The 14,761-nt window shown below is 34.1% G+C and overlaps 1 long non-coding RNA gene across 1 annotated transcript; it reads left to right on the plus strand.

Moving 5' to 3' along the window:
- The first annotated feature begins 1,560 nt into the window (after positions 1 to 1,560).
- On the plus strand, positions 1,561 to 10,443 carry LOC121425887. Its single transcript, XR_005971544.1, has 3 exons — positions 1,561 to 1,926; positions 5,256 to 5,344; positions 10,289 to 10,443. It is a non-coding gene; the product is annotated as an uncharacterized LOC121425887 (long non-coding RNA).
- Positions 10,444 to 14,761: the final 4,318 nt, after the last annotated feature.

The raw sequence follows: 14,761 nt of genomic DNA on the forward strand, positions 1-14,761 counted from the left end.
TCTCTATGTCTGACGCATTCAAAACGTTTGACATGTTTGAAGTAGAGCAAATATTTCTTAATGATGTAATATACATTATGGTTATCTCTCTGTGTTTAAAATGGTTTTTCGGAATATGTTTGTTACTTTTATTTTCGTTTTTAATGTGTGTACATTATTTACCATATTTATTCGTAAACAAAATAGAAGACCAAGGGACCAATTTTTTTGTCAATATTTTACTTATTTTCTAAGCATTTTAAAAGTGCGACTCTAAGTCATACTTAAATCTTTGTGAACAACCCGATAAGTTTTTTCTTTTCCTTATAACTTATTACTATTATAATACCAATACCTTCCTCGCGGAAAGAAAGAAAGGAAGTAGAAAACCTCCGTAAAGCTTTCCCTCTCATACAGTAGTTTGATAATTTATAGAAAAGTATTTCATGGTTAATTGTATCAAATGCTTCCGAGATTTTTGTTATGATGTATGTAGTAGAAGAGGAGAATTTATGATGGTCAAGAATGATGCAAAGCATACACTGAGTTGCAAAGCTTTTGGCACCGGGCCTCCTTCAGTAATTATTTTCTAAATAAAACAAAGTAAATTATAGAATAAGCAACAGAACGAACATAATGGACAAATTGAAGCAAAACCAAAACAAAACAAAAAATGTTAACAAATATTATGCTATAATCCTATGTGTGTGGGTGGGTCTGCGTACTATGAAACGAAGACCTCTTTGTGTGAAAAGCTTTGCATTTGTTCAGTTATTATGTTTCCGTCAATATGATTTCTTTTTCTCTTTTTCTTTCCTGTAATACATGCATGTACGCATATAGTAAGTCGACTATAATTTCTTTTTTTCCAAGGGGGATCCACAATTTTACAAGCTTTGCTTTTTAGTGGATACCCCTCATTTCCATATCCATTTATGCTCTATATTATACTGGGTTTTTTTACGAAGTAAGAATGCCCTTCTGTAAAATTGTATTTGATTTGTATTGTTTTATATTACTTTGTATTATGTTTTGAATGGAAATGAAATAAAAGAATTGAATTGAAATTGAAATGGAAATGGAAACCTAAATTGTGTCTCCCTCAACTATGGGGAGAGATTTCCGCCCATGTTCTAGTGGAGAGGGGCATGGCCGGTTGCTAAATTAAGGCAGGTTTTACTGATAATTTTGTATGTTGTTATTATTTGAGTAACATAGAAAACGAATTCAGTACACCTGTGCATGTGGCTCTCTCAGATTGGTCCCGAATTTTATGCGATTGGGGCATTTGGCATATTTTTTTTCATGTGATATGATCAGAAATGACCTTTTTTGTGATCCTATTTTTGAAGTGAGATGACGAGGATAACATTTAAGGACGTCCATTTAAGCCATATGGAGCCCCCCTCAAAAATATTTCACAAAATGTCGGCGCCTCCCCAGGAAAATCCTGGATCATCACATAATTATGTCTGTACATACGTAAGGATGATTAAGTGTTTCATGGATAAAAATGTGATCGTTTGAGTGCACGTTATTAAAATCTCTGCTTGATAATAAACACATTTGATGAACTTTCGCAATTAATGTTCTCATTCCCCCAACTTAAATTCTTTCATTTCAAATTGAATTGCATCACATTGAATGATCAAGGAACAAAGATCAAGATCGAACAATAGTTTATTGAAGAAATATTTTGTATGAAATAAGGCGACCGTATCATTATGATGGGCATACCAAAGGCACTGAGGCAGCGCTATTTTATGCAATTTAACTTCCTCATTTGAACGTTTGCAACTATAATATTATTGCCGCCAAAGATTCGATATCAGATAGGAACATCCCTTAGATTCGATAAGACAGTGCCTCGATCGACCACACAATATACAGTCACGCATCTCGATCTTATTGGGAAAAGAACATTCGACAATTCGATTTAGAGGGACTGTAAGTAGGCACATATCTGATTTTTTATTCTTTGTCATTTATTTTATGTTTTTCCCAATTTAGTATAATATAAGAACCTAAATTGGTTCGTGTGTACACTGCAAAAGATATTGGGTAAAATTTTAACAATCGTAAGGGTAATCCAATTTGGGGCAGTATTTTAGAAAATGCTGGAAGCATATTGTCCAATAAGGTTTAAAAAAAAGAGCAGCAATTACTGTAGAATGGGCCAAATTTTCATCACACTGGATAAATAAAAGTGCCAAAAAGAAATGCCCATTGTTGGTTGGACACATAATTACCGTAATGGAACATTTTTACCCAATCTTTTTTTAGTGTGTATATGAATTTAAAGTGTAATTCACATGTTACAGGTATATTTAACTATTAGCATAGCTTTTTGGTTGTACTTTACACTGGTATATATTTAACTTTTAGCATAGCTTTTTGGTTGTACTTTATCATGTTTATTATACAGTGCGTATCAAAAAAAAGTTTACACTTTGAAAAAGCCATGGGAATTAACAAATATACAACATGTGGGTAATTTTTTCACATATAATTATGGGTTTGGGTCTCATCTATCCAATGACAGTAAAAATTTTGACAGAATGTTACACTTGAGTGAGCACTGTCCATTTTTGTAAAGCTGGCAGAAATCTGCGCAGAAATGCTTGTTTTCACGCTGTGTCAAGGGGAAAGGGCGGAATCAAACTTACCCTGCGAAGCACTTCTCATAAATTTCCCTAGCACTTTTAGCCAATTGACATAAAACGGATACATTCAAGCATTTGTAACAATTTTGCCACCCAAATTTGAAATTTCAACACTTAGTAAGCACAACCTTTACCCTTTTTGTGCCAGCTGGATCTGAGGACATAACTGAATCTGAACAAAAGTTTATATCAGACATCTCCAGCATTTTTCACTAAGTTTTTATCATTTAAAGTTGGTTTACATTTGATTTTTCATTTAATACTTGTTTCTCCGCACTTTTCCCAAGCTTGGCAATGATTAACAAAATGAAAATCAAGCCTAAGCCATTTCATGTAAATCACAGCTCAGTGTAAAGCAAACATCGTCAGGATGGACTCGGTGAGTGGGGGAGTGGGGTGGGGCGCAATGCACTCTTCGAAGTGTTTGGGCAAGGAAACAAGTTTAAAAAGGTAAAAGATATCTTCAAATCAATTTTACTAACTAATTCCCACGTGTTCCTCATGATTAAGGTCTACTTTTATTCGCATAACTATTTCAAAGTTCTGCGCAAATCATTTTTCACCAACTTTTCAAAAGTAAGTGGTGCTCACTCAAGCGGAAATATTTTTCGACAGTTATACCGTCATTTGCTTAAATGGATCTGTACCAATGCTAAAATGTGGAAAAATCGTCAGGATATTACAAATATATAATTTTACAGGATTTGTTCTAAGTGTAAACTTTTTTTGATACGTACTGTATATCTTTGGCAAACTTTCTTTAATAAGAGTATTCTTATTCATTGTTCCTTCATTTATTTTCAACTTTCCTTCAATTTTACGATATGATGGTAATTTTTTTGACAAAATTTCAAGATTTAAACACTTGAAAATATTGCAAATGTCAATATATGTCTTTGTTATCAGAAGGGCACTTAATAATTTTTTTAAGGTCAATATACCTCATATGATTTTGATGACAAGATAATATCTCACTTGAAGTTTTCAGAATTACTGATCCTATGATATTTTGACCCCTTCAAAATGCTTGGCTTAATTACCCTCCTTTTTTTCTTTTTTAAAGCTTACAACTTGTCAATTCCTCAAATTTTTTTCATAACCCCTGAAGACTTTTAGCGCAAATCCCGCCCTCTCATTTCAACAATTTCTAAATAAGTTATGTATTACAAATTGTTTGCAAAGAAATCTTCTACATGTATATTTATAATTATGTAGATTTCTTTATATGTTAATTATCATTTATAATATCATTGGAAGTAGTTAGGCAGATGTAAAAGGAATTGGTATTATATTTCATTTTGGATATAATACAGAATTTGAATTTGAATACATCAGTCCAGTCTGCTTGCACCTTCCTCTTCTTTCAATGCCTTCCTCCTGACACCAGATGGCTCAGTGGTAGAACGCCCGCCTATAAGGTTGTGGGTTCAATCCGCATGCAGGGCACATTTTCGACGTTCTTGCGCTAAAATTATCGTCACATTCTAAATCCAGTGCATTGTTATACTGAGAATCTTTATCCACTAAAATGTAGCGGTGTAATAGGGGATGGGGGGCATGTGCCCCAGGCGCTACTTTATGGAGGGGGCTCGGGAGGGGCACGAAAGGGGGGGGGGGAGGAAATGGGAACAAAGAAGAATTGGCATGGTGCTTGCTTGGGACGATTTGATACAATTCAATATACTTCTCTGATCATGCTGATAGTATGAGAATTGTACAATTGGATCAATATTAAGTGAGACTGTTTTAAATACAATGTATAGACAAATTAATAAAGATCATATACTGGAAAAACTCCGCTGATGATTTAACACCAGCCCGGAATCTATATAATTATGTCCACGCCAGAGGAGTATTGAAACAACACCAGTTTGGAATCAAACCGATGCTGTTTTAATACAAAATTGGTGTTGTATAAACACATATTTGGTGTATAGACCAAAACGAATCTGGTGTTGTTTCAATACTTCTCTGGTGTGGACATATATAGATTCCGGAATGGTGTTAAATCAACACCAGAGTTTTTACAGTGTATGATCTTCATTAACTCGTCTATTTTTAAAACATTCTTAATTAATATTGATCCATTTAAAGCGTAAACCTGTCTATCTGTAATGATTATAACAGTTATAGATTGTGCTTAATACATGTTTCTAAGCGCTCAAAAAGAACAGTCAACAAAATGTTTACACTTGCCATCATTTGCACATTACTTCTTATCTCAAACAGATACTTAGAGATTATTTAGCAAATTATGAATAATTTATGACTATCATTAAACCGGATGTTAAGAGGAAACATGTAGATTAATGTAAACTATCTGTTAGGCAAACAGTAATTTCAAGTCAAAGTCCGAACTTTTGACATTTTTTCTTACTTTTTCATCTCATTTATTAAGTTTGTGGCAATATAGGGTTTGATAATGTTGATTGAAGCAATGCGTTGTATTTTTAACATAATTTATGATATGCACGTTCCAGGTTACAGAATTGTACATTGAAGTGAAGGATTTTTATATCGATGGTTTGCCTTCATGTTTGGCATTTCTTTTCATGAAACTTTTTGACCTTCATTAATAATTAAATAACAATGTTTTTTTAATTGCCTGTATAGAAAGAACACAAAAAAATAAAGGACTGCTCGATTGTCTTCAGTGATAAACTATATAGCCATGGGTCTCATTGTGTTATTCGTATTCGCAGGTAAGTACGAACAAGAGGAATTAGGTTTGATGGCTGGTGGATCCAGGGGGGGGGGGGCACATGGGGCACGTGCCCCTCCCTCTGTTGAGAAGCAAAATCATAAAATTGTAATGTAAAAATGTCATTAATTGATAATTGAAGACCTTTTTTTCCTTGCTTGTCAATTTTTTTTGGGTAAGAAATACATTTAATTTGTGGTTGAAAGCCTTTTTTTTTGCTTGTCCATTTTTCTCGACACGAAATATCCTTAATTTGTGGTTGAAAACTTTTTTTTTTTTGGGGGGGGGCTTGCCAAAATCTTCCTCCGAAAAATTTGCCCCCCCCCCCCCCCCCCCCCTCCTTTGGAAAATCCTGGATCCGCCCCTGGAGAGGGCAGTCGAAATGATGAAATATTAGGCTGCTTTTTGGAAGCTTTGAATCAGATTACAAGTAATCTTGTACTTTTTTTTCACAATCTTGCCTTAATTTCTAATAAAAAAAATCTTTGAAAAAAAAAACTTAACAAATAATTTATCTTCTTTATTTTTGTATAAAAAGAACATGGCAACTGTTTTTGTTAAAAAAAAAACATGCCAACTGATTATTGTATGGTCTTCATTTTTTATTACATGGGATCATTCTTCAATCACGCTCAAACAAATGGTGAAGTACTTGTTGAAACCGAAATCACATGAGACGATTTTATTTGTACCAATACATTGCTATTTCCATCGGTGATGAAATTTCTTTATACAGAGTGATCAATAAAAATGAAATCAAGATCTGTCAACTACTTCTTTATCACAACTTAATCACAGTTTTGATTAATAAATGCACTTCCTACAGGCAATCGCGCGCATACCTTGTTGTAACATACAATTCCATTATTCCTCTTGAATATTGTTCTAACGTTGCTTTATTTGTATCGATCTTAACCCTTTGATATTTTATAGTTAGATATACATTTATAACTGCACGATGGCCATTAACATAATGCCATAGTTATTTCATTGTTCGGTGTTTTTATCAGCGAATAAATAATACAATTAGTCGTTTTAAAATCAGTAACTGTTTCCTTTTGATAACTTAAAACATTATTTGATTCATATTATCATATAAGTAACAATATTTGTTTATTTATTGTTATCTTTTACTTAGATTTTGACTTTATTTTCATGTATGATACGATGATTATGTTGTTTTTTATGTTTTCATCAGGTCATTGATGAAAAACAGTTTTTGCTGATCTTTTGCACCTGATTAAATATGTTCTAATAAATAAATAAAATAACTAAATGTTAAGACTGGTCCACAATCCGATTTTGGAACAAGTCTCATTTATAGCTACCTTTCTGAAAATATGAATGAAAACTATGATTATTATTTGAGGTTCAAATAAACTGAAGGAATGTTAATATAACAATTATGGAGTAAAGGCCAAATTGGTTTCAAATCGTAGCCAATCGTACGATTGCTATGACGTCATATACGAGATATTAAATTGACTTTTATTATAGTAAGGATGATAGCATAATCACAGATTTGAACAGGTATTTGGACGATGATTATTTTGAAATATTACACAGTAAGATATTCCATGTCTCAATAAGAACATCAAATTCTACTACGTTTTATTCCAAAGTCGGATATCAGATCAATCGTAAGATGTGCCGTGGCCTTAAAACATACGTGTACGATCCTGTCCTATATATCTTATCTAATTAATGTTTAGGCACAACCATGCGTGAAATGTATTGTTGTGAGTTATTTATGATTATTATAGTAGTGATGAAGTTAATAAAAAAGTATAGAAATCAATGATTCTCGATGCGCTCTTTCCTTGAAGAACTGTAAATTGTAAAGAGGTCTATAATTATACTAATATTTAGATTATGATGTAATCAGGAGATAAATCCCGATTGCCTTGGATCACTCATAAATCTAAATATCCATCAATAAAAACCAGATTATAAAAAAGAATGCCATGAATCTTTCGGTTGCACGGTCACCGTGTAGGTCCATGGCAACCAAATGGCAAAATAACAGTAGAGCTCGTGATGTAAAATTACAGAAATTTGAATATTTAGATTTAATCAAATAATGGCAAGGCCGGCCGTAGGGGCAGCGCCAGGGTATTTCGATGGGACAGGGGCACTATGAATGTCTTAGATTGAGTGACCGAAGCGTGCGAGCAAAAATTAGGGCCTTTTTATACCAAAAATATAATTTTGTGATAGATTTTGACACAATAATCTAAATTCAAAATCCCCCCTCTCTTCCTTTTTCTCAATTTTCTCCTTTTTTTCTTGACCATGAATATACTTTGGATCCTTGCCTCACAAACCTCCCTCCCTCTGTACGTTAGTGCTATAGAATATACTTATACGTTAGGATTTTGTGTTATATGTTTTCTTCTGCTGGGAATAAATAGATATGATTTTGAACTTGATTGCGGAGTAAAATTTATCCGTTGTAGGTTTGAGAAAAGTGTATGTTTGGGCGATCATGGGAAGGGGGCACTGTTAAAAAAAACGTGATTTTACAGAAAATAAACAGAAGATTATGCAGAAAGCAATAACAGAATCATTCTGTAAATTCATTAAACAGGAACTTTTCTGCAATTCATCAGAACAGGTCTGTTTAAAAAGGGGAAAAAGGGTGTTTTATTCAAGGAAATATGTAAGTTTCCATACACCAAATACCAATTTCCTGTAAGATTACGCAATTCGCTAAGATTACAGGTGTTCTCGAGACTCTGCTGCAGGAACTTCTTTTATTATTTTCTAACAGTGGGGGGTATAAACTTCGAGTAAAAGGGTAAACAATCCACCATAGTAATTAGTGAATGCTAAATAAAAATGTCAATCAACCAGGAATATCAAGTTTAACAACAGTAATAATATACTTTAACAGATGGCGGCTGATTGATGTTAACATGATTTCTTTGCATTCTTTGAATATCTTATAGTTTTATGGTCCAACAGCCAATCAACAGTAGATAGGAATTCAAGTTAAGTCCACCCCAACAAAAAGTTGATATAAATAAAAAGAGAAAATTCAAACAAGCATAACACTGAAGATTTCATCAAAATCGGAAGTAAAATAAGAAAGTTATTTCAATTCAAAATGTTGCTTAATTTCACAAAACAGTTATACGCACAACCATGTCTGTATGCAAAAGAGGAGACTGATGACGTCATCCATTCAATATTTCTCTTGTATTTGTTATAATTGTAAAATATGAAATATTCTTATTTTCTTCTCATTGTCAAGTTAAACAACGATTAATTCCTCCCTGAACATGTTGAATTGGCACTGTGTAATCCTATATGGTTCAATCAAGCTGGTCCCTATTGTCGAATCTGTAAGAAATGAAATATTCTATAATTCAAAGAACAAAAAACAAGAGAAATAGTGAGTGATGGACATCATCGACTGGCTCATTTGTATGTCACTGAGTTGTGCATATTTGTGAAAAATAAGTGAAACTTCAAAATGCCATAACTTTCTTATTTTACATCCGATTTTGATGAAATTTTCAGCATTCCTCTATTTATTCAAATCAATATTTTTGCTGGGGTGGACTTGACCTTTAATAATCGCAATGACAATGAAAAAGATTATAAATGAAATGCAGATTGTGCTAGACTCGATTCACACATTTAACAGTAGGGTGACGTGGGCAATCTTGTAGTTTGACTTGAATGGGTAGGAAGCCCCCCCCCCCACCGCCATATCATCGTACCCAGCAGCTGTGACCGATACATCATTATTGCTCATTATTTTTATCGTATTATCCCAATGTGTAAACATCACAAAATGAGATAGTTAAATGTTTATTTAGTTACAACGCCAATTCAATTGCTGTTATTATCATCGTCATCATGATTTTGTTTAATCTGTATACTTAATAACCAGTAAGCATCGAATTTATATATTGGAAAATAAATCAATTCAATCCATCTCATTTCATGCATATGTATATCGGATTCTTGTAGTATTTTGATGGGGGATGAGTGGACGGGAGGGGGCATTTTGAATCCAAATATTTTCTCAATTGGACATAAAGTAACGTCACTTATATCTGAATTCTCGACGTTCTTATTTCTCCTTCATACCCCCCCCCCCTCAGTCTTTTCTGAGTGTCAGGGTTACCAGACGTACGTCCCGGGTTTCAAGGGACAGTCCCGTGTTTCAGCAATTTGTCACGCGTCCTGTACGACCCTTCCCAGGACGCCATTTTGCCTCGTATTTCACGATTTCGATTACATTTGTGAGAATATTTAAGCATTACTTTTTTTTAAATATGCACATTATCAAAAACGGGGAAAGGGTGAAATGTGAAACCTTTTTTGTTTTGCTTTTTTAATAGTTTGTTAAAATCTATCACATTTTTTGCTCGCTTGCTTCGCTTGCTCGATTTTATTTTTTGTTTTACCCTCAACGAATGTTGGCTCAATGAAAGAGCGTTCGCCTCATGAACGGGGGGTCGTGGGTTTAGACTACATTATTTTGTGAGATTATCCAAGCATTACTTCTTTTCTTAACAATGTACAGTATCAAAAATGGGGAAAGGGTGAAATATGATACCGTTTTTGTTTAATAGTTTGTCAAAATCTATCACATTTTTTTGCTCGCTTGCTTCGCTCTCTCGATTTTTTTTTCAACCCGCAACGAATGTCGGCTCAATGGTAGAGTGTTCGCCTCATGAACGGGAAGTTGTGGGTTTAATCCTTGGCCGAGTTACACCAAAGACTTATAAAAAATGTCTTCTTGCTCAGCGCTCAGCATTTAGATTGGAGAAGGGTAATAAATAAATAAAACATATTATGTTTTTATTTTTATCATTATTATTAATGTCATTAGTATCATTATTATTATTACTATTGTTATCATTATTATCATTATTATTATCCTATTGTTATTATTATTATCATTATGATTATCATTATCATTATTCATAAGGATGCCTGACATTGTCAAGTGCCGTGTCGTGCTATACCTGCAGCGAGAATAATGTGCCTTTTGATGAGCTAGAAGGTGTCTTTGAGTCGACCAACTGCTCAGCACCCAGCCCAACCGACGATTTCGTCGACATTGACAGAAACTGCACTGGAACTTGTGTCGTGAGTATATCAAAAGACAAGGAATTATTTAATAAATCGACTCGTCTTGATTATGAGGCTCAATACCTCACTTGGGATGCACTGCAAAAACGCCAGTATTCTATTGGCAGAGCACTGGTCAAGCATGAAAGAAAGGGTGTGAGGTTCAAATCCCGGTCCGAAGTTGCGTTCAGAGAGGGGATGGGGGCATGAGAGGGGCTTGTCCGCCCAAAGCACGACATCCTCAAAAACAGAAAAGGAAAAGAGAGAACGGTAAATTATGAGATCATTTTTCTGAATATATTATGTCAAAATCTATCATAAAATTGGATTTTGTAATAAAATGTCGATTTTTTTTTCCCCGCTGCTCCATATCTGACACTTGAAAATCTTAGGTTTATTACGCCACTACCGGGCAATGTAATTTTCTCACTTCATTTTTTCTAATGATTATAAAAAAGTTATTATCTTTTTATGGATATCAAAACATGGGTGCAAACGTGTCCTTATGTAAGTCGATTAAAGGTCAAATCCACCACAACAAATACTTGATTTAAATCAATAAAGCATAATGCTGAAAATACCATCGACATTATAATCCACTATTACAATGCTTTATGCAGTCAAATTATTTTTGACGAAAAAATTTGTGAAACTCTATTAACTCTTTAAGAGCCAGGCCAAATCCACCTCAACAAATACTTGATTTAAATTAATAAAGCATAATGCTGAAAATACCATCGACATTATAATCCACTATTACAATGCTTTATTGCAGTCAAATTATTTTCGACGAAAAAATACGTCATTTGTGAAGCTCTATTAACTCTTTAAAAGCCAGGTCAAATCCACCTCAACAAATACTTGCTTTAAATTAAGAAAGCATAATGCTGAAAATACCATCGACATTAAAATCCACTATTTACAATGCTTTATTGCAGTCAAGTTATTTTCGACGAAAAAATACGTTATTTGTGAAGCTCTGTTAATGCGCATAGTTGATTCTTTCTTACTCATATTCCACAGACATTCATATCGCTGTCGTCTCAAAATTACGACATTTTTCGGGATTGCTTTGAGGCTACCCCTTCACAAATTGCGTCAGAATGCGATCGAGGCTGCACAAGGCCTTCTGATTGTCGACAATGTTGTGACACCGACTTGTGCAACAGTGATTCTGTGGATGATATCATCTCTGAGCAACGAATGGGCCAAACATGTTACGAATGCCGTCACAGCGAAATACCATACACCGGTAATTTCAACCCCAGTTGCGGATTGAGTTTCAATTCAGCGGGGGAAGGAGTGAGGTACTCATTTTGCCAGGGTCTATGTTATGTGAGTATCATTAGTTATCTGGGATATATGATACTCTTCAATGTTTATTTCCCCATTCCTTCTTATTCGCCTTTTATTCGCCTCCTCCTCGTATTCCTCCTTGAATGTATTCCTCATCCATTTTCCCAGTCTTCTTCTTCTTCCTTTTTTTAATATTTCCTTTGGCGCTTTGCGCTCACATTCAATCTTTGCTGAGGATATATTAAATTGCCCTATGATATATCATTATTTTGTTTAGTGAGATAATGCCCATGATTACAAAATTGGTCTAAACTGTTTCAATTTCTTTTTTATATAATCTACAAAACTTCCGCTCGAGTTTCGCGCTGGCATTATTCATTTACTGACATATTACCCTTTTCACGTCCCCCCCTCATGATTTCCCCCAATTTGAATTGTGCTTAAAACATTGGTCTTCGAGTCAGTATATAAACACATTTCAGCTCACACGTGGGCTGAAAGTGCACTTTGCGCCCTCATTTATAAAATAGCTAATTGTCAGGTAGATATGACCGAAATCTTGACATGACCGTCAGTTTGGGTATACATGCATTAATATATTTTTTGCTCAAAGTAGTAGTATAGGATAACTACTTCGAAAATTCGAGGGGCACCCTTTAACATTTTTTTTTCTATTGACGTCATAAGCCACGCCCATGTTTACACGATCTCATTTATGAATTTCATATTTTACAGAAAACATATGTTTATTATGAAATCAAAGCTATATAATATAAAAATCAAATGTAAATACATGGATCACGTGCAGTTCATTTAAAGGTCATTTAAATTCTTCAAATGTAAAATTGTGGCACAAAAAAGAATACAACTTGCAAAACATCTCATGCATAGAAAACATGTAGCGTATTATATGCATTTTTTTTTACTCCGTAGAGTGCTATCACTTTCATTGAGGGTGTTGAAGATGTCCGGCGGGGATGCAGCATCGAGGGAGACAATTGTGACTATGTTAACCACCCTTACCGGGAAGACAAGAGTATCCGTTTCGATAATCTTGATTATGACATGAAGTGCTGCCTAGGCTCACGCTGTAACAGCGGTCACTTCGTTGGTCCGTCTGGTGGCGTGATCGCGCTTGCCATTTCCTTGGCTCAAATCCTCTTTGCCCTGGCGCTCTGATTTTACTTTGTTTTTATAGCAGGATTTTTCATTTCTTTTCGTTTAATTCCATTCCATTTCGAAATTATGAGTAAACTTTTAAAAGATATTTAGATATTCTAGATACTTTGTTTTATTATTCATAATGCAATCAGGTACAAACGGAAATTCAAATAAAAAATACATAGGCCTACATAGTTACCAAGGATGTATATAGCATTTCCATTTATTTGAGTTTAGGGGGAAAAAACTGTCGATTAAATGCATGCTAGTGTAGAGGTACCCGTGGACGGAGATCGAAACCTGGACTTTCCAGACTTCAAACTATATCAGCCAACTAGCGCTGCCTCTCGGCTAAGGCGCTCTCTGACGGTAAGCAATTTAGTGGAAACATTGATTACGTTAACAAAAAGAATGATATTAATGCAATAGGCTGGTGGTGGGCTGTAGGAGGCTACTAAAAAATACGAACTTGTAGTGCAGCCTCATGACTGTTAAAATAATTATTATTAAGTATATCCAATAAGCGTTTGCAATGATACATAGGCCGATCCAAGGGGGGGGCAGGGGGCCGCCCCCTATGGCGGAGCAAACAAAAAAGAATACAGCGGGGAAGAAAAAAAAAGAAAGGGAAAAGAGAGAAGAAAAAGAAGAGCAGGAAGAAGAGTGAATAGAATGAGATTAGGGGAGAGTTGGAAAAAAAATATTTCACTTCACTATATAAAATATTCGCTCGCGCTTCGCGCTCGCATTGCCTGTTAGGTGATTTAAATACATGGAGTTTAAAATATAAACTTTTTAAGTCAATGTATTCAAAACTTCAGTTTGGAAATCGAACTATCTTTGTCTTGTTTGAATTTTTAAAAAAGTGCTCTGTAAATTTTTTGAGTTTTATAGTCTGAATATTAACATTTTCTGCTCGGGCTGTGCGCTCTCAAAATTTTATTTGACAGGTAACTATTATTTTTTTTCAATTCATATATCGATTGTAATCAAGAACAAATTGATTGATTTCTTGACCCAAATTGACTTGCATTCAATTCTAACTATCCTGCAATAGTACTCTATAGCTACCCCTGCAATTAAGTTGAGAAATCTGACGTAATAATTATATTGCCCCCCCCCCTACCTGAATTGTCTAGGCCGCATCTATATGTTCAAAAATATCTTTCCATTTCATGGTTTCTAGATTTATTTCACATATATTTCAAAATTTCTGATAATATTGATTATTTTTAACAAATTAGCAATTTTCATTAATCTATATCAATATTTCATACTGAATGAGGAAAAGTAAAGTTGGTAAACACGTTACTACTTGATGTACTTTTTGTAGATATAGTGGTCAGGTAGGCCTATTTTTTAATTGGAAATACGAGAAAGGTGTCAAACTATTTCAATCATGTAACTTAAAACTGCGACATTATGCAGAGAGAGGAAACATTTTACTGATGATTAGTTTTAATCATCTTCTATTTTCTTTATGTCAAGTATCTCTCTATGTCTGACGCATTCAAAATGTTTGACATGTTTGAAGTAGAGCAAATATTTCTCAATGATATAATATACATTATGGTTATCTCTCTGTGTTTAAAATTGTTTTTCGGAATATGTTTGTTACTTTTATTTTCGTTTTTAATGTGTGTACATTATTTACCATATTTATTCGTAAAATAGAAGACCAAGGGACCAATTTTTTTGTCAATATTTTACTTATTTTCTAAGCATTTTAAAAATGCGACTCTAAGTCATACTTAAATCTTTGTGAACAACCCGAGAAGTTTTTTTTTCCTTATAACTTATTACTATTATAATACCAATACCTTCCTCGCAGAAAGAAAGAAAGAAAGAAAGGAAGGAAGGAAGAAGGGGAAGA

Source organism: Lytechinus variegatus, chromosome 13, assembly GCF_018143015.1.
Source record: "Lytechinus variegatus isolate NC3 chromosome 13, Lvar_3.0, whole genome shotgun sequence".
NCBI classification, from domain to species: Eukaryota; Metazoa; Echinodermata; class Echinoidea; order Temnopleuroida; family Toxopneustidae; genus Lytechinus; species Lytechinus variegatus.